A 10,617-nucleotide genomic window follows, 5' to 3' on the forward strand; every position below is an offset into this window, starting at 1 on the left:
TTTATTATTTTTTTTAACTTGAAAAGTGAATGTGCCCAATTGTGAACTATACGTTGTATCTTTTTTGCAAGTTCATCATATTTTTCCATTTCAGTGAACAAGAATTTGTTTGATAAAGACAAATATGTATTCTCTCTATTCAATAGTGTGAGAGAGTTTTTAGTGGCAGTTAGTTTTTCCTTTAAAACCTTAATCTTTGATTCAAGTATGAACTTTTCAGAGTTAGATTTTGCAAGTTCAAGATGAAAATAATCAAACATATCAAGTTTTTTTTTATTAAAAGAGTAATTGAAAATTTTCTTAACATTATACATGGAAGTAGAGTCCCAGTCTTGCATCTTTGAGTCCCTGACAACTTGTGAAAGATCAACATAAAAAGTCCTTGAACTGCTACTGGACTCCTCAGTGTGAAATTCATTGATGTGAGCAATTAGACACTTTCCTTTTGGTTCCTTATATTTAGAAGACTTTTACTAATCTACCCATTCCTCAGTTATCTCTTGTTTGGGCACAAGTGCTTTTGGAAGAGGAATGTTTTCTTTTTCATATGAGACAAAAAAATTTTGTACATTACTTCGTAGCTTTCTGATTTTTGCGATGCTTTCTTTTCCATGCATTCCATGGAAAACTGATCAGTGCTCCCACACTTGAAGCACTTCCCATCATCATTTCTATCAACGACATTCTTTCTTGCTTATGTACTACTTCCTCTAGACTGAAACTTCTTACGGCCACTTGACCTGCTTTCTTCATAGCATTTGACAATGAATGCAACACTAGAAACTAACTCATCTAGGTAAATAGCAGAAGTTTCAGCCTGATCTGATCCTTCACTGTCACTAATAGATATTTCCTTTCTTGAGATCAATGGCATATATTTTTCCTTGCTATAGTCATTCATGATGTCTTTATGAAGAGCCATGATTTCTTCATAATTCCGTAGACTGCCAAAAAAGTAACTTTAGATCCATGGTCTTGATCTTCTTGTTGTTCTTGATAACATCAGTGTGATGTTCCCAGCTTTTGCCCAAGGAATCCAAGAACTTTAGCACCAACATAAATGATTGTTTGGTGGTGCCCAACCTGCACATATCACTAAACAAATAGTTAAACCTGTTAAAGGTTTGAGTCAGTGTCTCACCTTGTTGAGTAAAGTATTGATCATATCAACGGTTTATGTTGTTGATTTGAGTTTCTTGTGTTAGGAATTGAGACAAGGTACATGCAGCGGAAACACTATCACACACACAAACACACGAAGGAAATAAAGCAAGAAGGAACACAAGGATTTTACGTGGTTCGGATTCGGTGTAAATCCTACGTCCACGGGCTGCAACTAGATTTTCTTATTAACTCGATAAGATTACAATTTATAACTCTACAAGTTATATTTGATGCACACATACAAAGGGTTACATCGCACACATATATATATATATATATATATATATATATATATATATATATATATATATATATATATATATATATATATATATATATATATATATATATATATATATATATATAGGAGAGAGAGCCGTACTTTCTTTTGTTTACACAAATTGCCGTCCAAAATTTTCCTTCTATTCACATATTGTGAATATAATATTGCGGCCGTCCATTACCGACCATGCAAAAAATGCGTCCAATAATAAACAATTGATTTGCCGTACCTCCATTCAATATTAAACAATTGAATTGTTTAATATTTTTCAAGTTACATTTATGGCCCTTGAACTCTTAGGAACTTGTCAATTTGTTCAAGACTCCATAAATCTTAACAATCTCCCACTTGGAGGCTTGAACAACTTTAGCTTTTCTCCGCCATTCAACTCTCAATTACTCCAGTAATCTTAAAAAACAACCAAGTCCTTTTAGGCTTCCAGTTCCAATGAACAAGCTAAAACTTAGTCTGATTTCTCTAGTTGCAGCCGCCTCTCATCATCAATTACTAGAAGGGCCAGTTGAAGCTCCCACTAGCTCCAACTCAGCCGTGGCTAATCCCACTACCGACTCATCCTCTGTCTCAACCGGTTTGGACACTCCACCAGATCCAGAGATACACCGAGGACCACTAACACTCTCCCAACTTTGCAAACATTCAACAGGAGAGAATTTTTCAGTCTTAGTCTTCAAAACCCAACGGCTCTTTGTAACTGTACCCGAAACACGTCCCGTGCTCCCACTGTCACAGAATCCCCTGAGTGGTTTAGACTTTCGAACTCGTTCAGCTAACATCCCTTTGGCTCCAGAATTCATGTTTGCAAAATAAAGTCTCTTAGCCCTAGATTTAGCGAACCAGATTTTGTCTTGCTTAACAGGGACGGTCATACTTCCCTCAGCAGGTACCTCAACCATATACAATGACCCACACTTCATACCACGAGCAATCACCAGATCACCATTGACCACCCTCCATTTACCACTACCAAACCTTACTTCCAGTCCTTGTTTATCCAGCTGACCAACAGAAATCAATTTCTTCTTCAGCTCCGGAATCACCCTGACATCCTTCAGGCTCCATGTACTTCCTAATCAAGTAACCAAATCAATATCTCCCATGCCCGTTACCTGAAGCATCTCGTCATTTGCCAAACGTACCTTTCCAAAATCTCCTTCTTTCAAATTCACCATCGTTTCCCCGTTGTCCATGGCGTGAAACGAAGCCCCTGAATCCATGACCCAAGAGTCTACAGAACTTTCCATACTGAGTATCAATGCATCATCCTCAGACACACTCTCAGCACCAGCAATGTTCAATTCTTTTTTTGGACATTGACTCTTAACATGTCCCACTTCTTGACAATTCCAGCATTTCACATTCTTCAAAGTTCTAGAAGAACTTTTTCCCCGACTCCCACTGCTCCTGCTATTCCCTCTACCTCTTCCGACATTTAATAAATCAGAAGAGGAAGATCCACCTTGATTCTTGCGTCTGATATCTCGCCTAGAACCAAATCTCTAACCCCTTCAAAAGTCATACCACTGGTCCCCACGGAACTTGTAACAGCAGTAACTGTTCCGGACCAGCTATCAGGTAGCGAAGCTAGTAGCAGCGAAGCTTGAGTCTCATTATCAAATTTAATTCCCACAGATGATAATCTGGACAGAATTGAATTTAGATTGTTAATGTGAACCGTAACTGAGCCTTCCTCATTCATCCTTGTAGTGAACAGCTCCTTCATCAAGAACACCTTGTTAGCCGCCGATGGTTTCTCATACATATTTGACAGAGCCTCCATCATACCACGCGCCGTGGTTTCATTCATGATGTTGAAAGCAACGCTCTTCGTCAATGACAATGTAATAACCGCGTTGGCTTTCTTGTCCTTTGAGTTCCACGCATCTTTAGCAGCTTTTTCAATTTTCTCCGGTTTGTCTCCGAGTACCATGTCCAAGTCTTTCTAACATAGCAATGCTTCTAATTGCATTTTCCACCAGCTAAAATCAGAGCCATTGAACCTTTCGATTATAATCTTGTCTTCAGCCATTACGACAAACAAGATACAAATCAGGTACACTCGTGCGTGATAAAAAAAAAACGATCGTACCCTCCAAACCTCGCTAACCAGGCTCTGATACCAGTTGTTAGGAATTGAGACAAGGTACATGCAGCAGAAACACTATCACACACACAAACACACGAAGGAAATAAAGCAAGAAGGAACACAAGGATTTTACGTGGTTCGGATTCGGTGTAAATCCTACGTCCACGGGCTGCAACTAGATTTTCTTATTAACTCAATAAGATTACAATTTATAACTCTACAAGTTATATTTGATGCACACATACAAAGGGTTACATCGCACATATATATATAGGAGAGAGAGCCGTACTTTCTTTTGTTTACACAAATTGTCGTCCAAAATTTTCCTTCAATTCACATATTGTGAATATAATATTGCGGCCGTCCATTACCGACCATGCAAAAAATGCATCCAATAATAAACAATTGATTTGCCGTACCTCCATTCAATATTAAACAATTGAATTGTTTAATATTTTTCAAGTTACATTTATGGCCCTTGAACTCTTAGGAACTTGTCAATTTGTTCAAGACTCCATAAATCTTAACATCTTGAACTTGTACAATTCTTTCGTATGCAACTGTCAGTGTCTCCATAATTTCACATGCAGATTCATGGTTCTGAACCAGGTGATAAATGTGATAAGGAAGAGGATTTCCAATGGAAAACCTAGCTTTCACATATAGACTAATGAGTCTTTTATCTTCTTGATCACAGCTTGTCTTCGGTTTCTGCTTCAACCCACCAGCGGGCGCATTATCAACCATGGTTTGATACATGAGAATGCATGGGGCATTTTTAACAATGTTGAGCAAGTCATAATCCATAGTTTCAAGAATAACCAAAGCTTTTGTCTTCCATGTGGAAAATTTATTTTCATCGAACAATGGAATTTTGTTTGCTGATGAGGAATTGGTATGGTATTAGGATGGAGAACACGTGATATCTTGAATGTATCAGAAATCTTGATCTGATAACACTTATAGGACATCTCAACTCCCTTGCTACTTTCATGCTAGGTACTCCTACTAACAATGCACGTTGCCTTATGCATGCAAATTATACACAATAAAGGACCAAATAGACCGTCGAACGAAAGAGTCTTCCTTACGAACACAACCAGACAAGGAACATGAAATAAGGATAAATCAGTCATTGTAGGACTATATAATCCTCACAATATACAATTTTTAAAGCATACACTTAGTAATAACTTCTATCAATACATTTTCCAATTCATACATATCATCCGGTTCCTTCTAGGCTATAAGGCATCACATAACAGGCAAATCTATCATACAATTCCTAAGAGTATCCTTAGGCTTATCCTAGCATGCAAGCATTCATATCCTATAACATATCAACATGTATGTGTATTCTGGGAGTTACTTACTTAAGCGCGACTGACTGCACGCATCACACCCCCTTTTTCTTAATAAAAGTCTTTAGAAACTTATTTTCTTTCAAAAGATTACCAATTCCTCAGTTTGAGTTTAGTCACACCCGAGAGTGTGCTCGAATCCTTCAAACCAAGGCTCCGATACCAACTTGTAACGTATCGAAAATCCATGGTAAACTTTTCATTTCTAAATAAATATTTTATATAACAAATTGTTCTCAAAACCATTCAAGATAAAGATAGTATTTAAGCATCAAAGTAAAAATTATCAATGTGGAATAAACTATGGGGGATGTTGTATAGTCACTCTAGGTTCTCCCCTTTCGAACGGGAAGTACTTGAAACAATAAACATAAGCCGTAAGCACAAAGCTTAGTGAGTTCCCCAAAATACCACATACCATATGTATCGTTGGGCCTAGTCCGCACATTGGGTCTATCCCGACCTACTCATTGAGCCCAACCCAACATAAAAATGGACCTAGTCCGTCATATAATGGGCCTAGCCCATCCTATAATAATGGGCCAATCCTCACATGAGATTGGGCCCAACCCTACACGCATGCCCTTGTGCCATGCCCGTCATACAAATGCAAGAGTCACAAAGACAGCTAGCATTCTACATAACATATCCTACTGGGCAGGCATTGGTGCCTTTTACCAACGAGTATAATCAGGAGACTCACCTCAATCCGAGATAACTAAAACACACACGTGTTGCTGCTATCGGGTTCCTCACACTGAACATATCTATATTACCCTTAATCAGGAATTAGGATAATTTCCCATAATTCTAGGTCCAAATCATATCTCCTTATAACAATGGGTAAAAGACTATTGTAACCCTTTTATACTTAGCCCAACAAAGAAAGGCCCAAACCCGAAATGACTCAAGGCCAAAAAGCAGCCGAAAAGCTATTCAAGTACATACGCCCAACATATGACGCTGAAGCCAAAATTCATTTCCAAAACTCTTAATGCCTTAAGAGAACATGCATAACTTCTAAATTTGATTCTTATAGGACGTCCTACATCATAAATTTCCTAACTTTATGACTTTTCATGGCTTAATGGTGCCTAAACCAAAGCCCTAAATCTCTAACTTCAACAAAAGACCACCAACTCATGCATGGAAGGAATAGAAGGACCAAGATCACATTTTTATGCTTCCTAATAAATCCATAAGGGATAAAGTTTCCAACTTTGTCCATTAGAATGGTCCAAACAACCAAGATCTAGTCTTCGAGTCTCAAAGGGACAAAAAGTGCATCTTTTTCTACTTAATCTATTAAGTCCAAGTCTCCAACCTTTATATCTAAATCAACATGATGTTTAGATGGATAAATTTTCCAACTTTATCCATAACAAGGTCACAAACTTTGAAGATCTAAACTTAATGCATTAAAGTGACCAAAAGCTCATAATTCCCAAGACTAGATAGATCTATCAAATGCATCATCAAGATTCACGCGTTTTACCTCCAGAAGAAAGAGTAAGGTGAACAACATATGGATCATTAAGCTCCAAGACAACCAACACTTCTCCAAGGAATTATTCTTCTCCCAAATGCACCAAAATCCACTAAGAACCACTCAAAGGCTCAATATCCTTCCAAGTGGGGCTAGGGTTTCGAATTTAGGGTTAGAGGGGATGGAGGTTGAAGATAAGGAGGGTTGGAAATGAGATAAGGTTTCTAAATAGGGTCCAACACCAAAAAATAGGGTTTGCATACGACCTGGGTACACCCAGCATACTATGTTGGTCATCCGCGATAATTCCTGACCAGTACTCCCAACTTACTTCATGTACGTCTAGCATACTCGACTTACCCTAAAATCCTCATAACTTCTAACGGTCATAACTTCTTCGCTCCAACTTCGTTTTCGACGATCCTCATATCCACAGAAAGGTATTGAGGAGCTCTAAAACCCTATATAATTACTTTTGACTTAAAATACATCGAACTAAAATCCTTAATTCATAAAAGAAGTTTGAAACACCACTTTTCCTATTTTACTGTTTGACTCGAGATCATAAACCTAAGTCTTGGATCATATAATCTACATTACCCGCATCCAAATGGGTCTAAACCTCTCTTTCCCCAAATCCCGAAGCCTTATGATACTTGATCTAAGGGTCATAGCCCCGAATTATGAAACGGCTCGAAACATGATGTTGCATGTTTATTTTTGGGTTTCTATCAGATTTGCTAGTCTCTTTTCCCGGTTTATCTGACAATTTGTTTCATATATGACACTGATATGATTTCGTAGTTTTATCTGGATCAATTTGGATCAGGTTTAACTTTCCAATTTTTCTGTTTGATTTTGAGAAAATGTAAAAGGTTAAGAATGCTAGAAAATTGAGAGAGAGTGAGAGAGAGAGAGAGAGAGAGAGAGAGATTGATAGTTTGATATATAGATAGATAGAGAGAGAGAGATGTAAGTTATTTTGAGAAGATGTAAAATATTGAGAACGCAATAACAAATCATGAGCATCCAAATGTTGAGATCAATGGCTAAGAAAATAGGTACATTTAACTAAATTTATCAATGTTATGCGTGTAAAATATAAATTGTTTGTATACATTATATACAAGTAAACGTATATGGGGAATTATGAATTTAAGGTTGTTCCTAAATATTAGCATAACTAACATATGATGTATATACAAAGTTCAAAACCCATTTCTATGGAATTAAAAAAACACAATCGTTCTTGTGGTCCGTGTGTGTGTGTGTGTATATATATATATATATATATATATATATATATATATATATATATATATATATATATATATATATATATATATATATATATATATATATAGGAAACATCATTTGAGAACTTATAATTTCCCGAAAACCTAAGAACTAATGTTAGATCATTAGATCAAAAAAATAAAGGGCTTAGATTTCTAATGGCAATTCTATAAATAACTACAGAAAAAAGATGCGGGGGGTATCTAAGTTTTTGGACCCATAGGTGTAATTGGCATTGAAATATGTCAAATCTATTTCTCTCTCCAAAACCAATTTCACAACTGCATATCATAGATGATCACTCACTTTCTTCCGTTGTCGATTTTTTTCCACCAAAAGCACCACCGTCCGGAATCCATGCCGCCTCCGGCCTTCAAATCTTTATTCTCTATATTTTCAGCTACGAATCAAAGAGTCAACAAATCTCTAATGCCGTCACAAAACCTTACAGGTCATGTTTTTGACAGTCTTTAATGGCGGTCCTCGTAGAGGTCGTTATCAAGTAGTCGCTGCCATCTTCGAGTTTGCATTTCGCTTTGGAAATTTCCGTGCCTACTTCCTCTATTTCAAATACATAAGTTGATATGATTAGATAAGAATTTTGATATGCTCAAATTAGTTACTCACATGTCATCCACCCCAAATGTCAAGGTAGCGCAGTTGGAACCGGTATAACAACCGTAATTCATGAAGCTACAATTTGATTGAGCAGTTTATTGACGTTGCCTATACTTCATCGAAATATATATCTAAATAATTTTCTTTCTTTTAAAGTCCATGCTATTTTTTAGTACACACATATCCTACACTATACCTTTATGTTGCTTGTAACTATATCAAATTAAGGAAGTGTCCAAACAGTTGTAAAAGATAATATATAGTTGTATGATCTTCTTTCACAGCAACATGCAAGGTTCTTGCTTTAAATCTTCCAAAGCACGGAAATGAAAGATGCATTGTTTTTTATTCCGTCTCTGCAAAAGTTGATCATGATATAGGTATACCCCTTAACTCACTTTATTTCTCGTCCATATGATTTCATCTTCATATGTTGTTTCATACATTGTATATGTTTATAAATTACATTTTCACTATCTCATGAGGGCATAAGATAAAGTGAACTTAACAAGAATTTGTACTTTTCTATGGTACATGCTTATTTCTAAAAACCCTGAAGCTAAACATGGATACAAGTTAATCTTTGGTTTGAAAGTTTAGGAGTTTGATGCTTTCTACTTTCTACTTATCTAGAAGAATTTAACGGTATTTATCTAAACCACTACCCTCTTGTCGAAAAATCCATATATGAATTGTTAAATCAAAGCCTTTGAATAGGAAAAGAACTTTATCACCCACAAATCTTGTCTTTAACTAAACTATTAAGAGATTGGAATCATTGTCTTAATTGATTTGGTTTTATCAAACAACTATATTAGAGAATCTAATGGTCAGGTCATTTATTATTTTTGACATAGTTCCTTTAGTTTGATATGAATTATGAAATAACTTTATTATTTTTGGCTTCCTAATCTATCTTCACTTCCAAACTCTTTATGCCAAGTTGTCCAACTTATATTTAAGAAAAACGCTTTCACAAAAAAAATAAGTTGGACATGCAAGGTGGTTAAGCTTAAACTACAAAAAAAGTCTCATTTTATTGGTAACAAGTTTTAAGAAACAATTGAAATAAGAAGTTATTAGACAATAATTACAATTTATTGCACCATCCTAAAAAGCATATCTAGTCACATCTAACATAAAACCTTAAAGACTTTATTTATATGTATTTTGTTGCCACTGATTTTAACATATATATTTTTTAATATTTAAACTACCTTTCACACGTTACTAGTAGTAGAAAGCCTACCCTTGAACTATATAGCTTGAAACAGTATATGTACATCTTTCATCTTTCTCATTGTTTCTTTACCATTAAATTATTTCTTTATGTTTGTGAGGAAATTTTAAATTTCATTATTAAGTAATTGATTTCTTGGTATAGTTAATGGATTTAATCAGAGAGAAATTTGATGAAATAGATGAAATCGCATATGAATTACATGTAAATCATACCTGAATCACATATGAATTACATGCGATTCACATTCACATATGAATCACATGTGATTCACATGTAAATCACATATAATTCACATTTGAGTCACATAAGAATTACATGTGATTCACATGTACTTCACAAGTAAATCACATATGAATTACATGTGATTGACATGCACATATAAATCACATGTAAGTGACACATGAATCACATATGACTTACATGTGATTCACATGTAAATCATATATAATTCACATATGAATCACATGTGATTCACATGTAAATCGCATATGAATTACATGTGATTCATGTAAATCAGAAATGAATCACATATGAATTACATCTATATGCATACATGCATTTTGTGCGAGTGTTCTTCATTATTTTTTTCTTGTAAATTTCACGTTTGAATCTCAAAAGATACAATCACACGTAAATATCCCATTATGTAATAACATGTAAATCTTACATGATATAATCACATAGGGAAAAAATTCACAAAAAATTTCAAGATGCACCGACACCATTCCCTACACCCATGATGTTTCATTCTAACTCCGCCACTACATGTTCTTGATTTTGTTTTTCTTTACAGAAACAACATTGTAATTAAAGAGTCAAGGAACTGATATATGCACATCAGCAAGAGGAGCGTTATTTTCATCGTTCATCATCACCTTTTCGTGATACAAACCTTCAATTAGATTGGCAATAGATACACACACAAAGCATAGAGTCAACCCATATTCATCTTCTTCTCCTACCTCAGATTTTAGGTTTGATTTGTTATTCTTTTATTTTTTATTTGTTGTTTTGTTCTTTTTCTGAATAAAAGGGTTACAATTATGCGATTTGTAAGATAAG

The sequence above is a fragment of the Lactuca virosa genome, chromosome 1, assembly GCF_052849685.1.
Source record: "Lactuca virosa cultivar CGN04683 chromosome 1, Lactuca_virosa_CGN04683_v6, whole genome shotgun sequence".
Classification (NCBI taxonomy): Eukaryota; Viridiplantae; Streptophyta; class Magnoliopsida; order Asterales; family Asteraceae; genus Lactuca; species Lactuca virosa.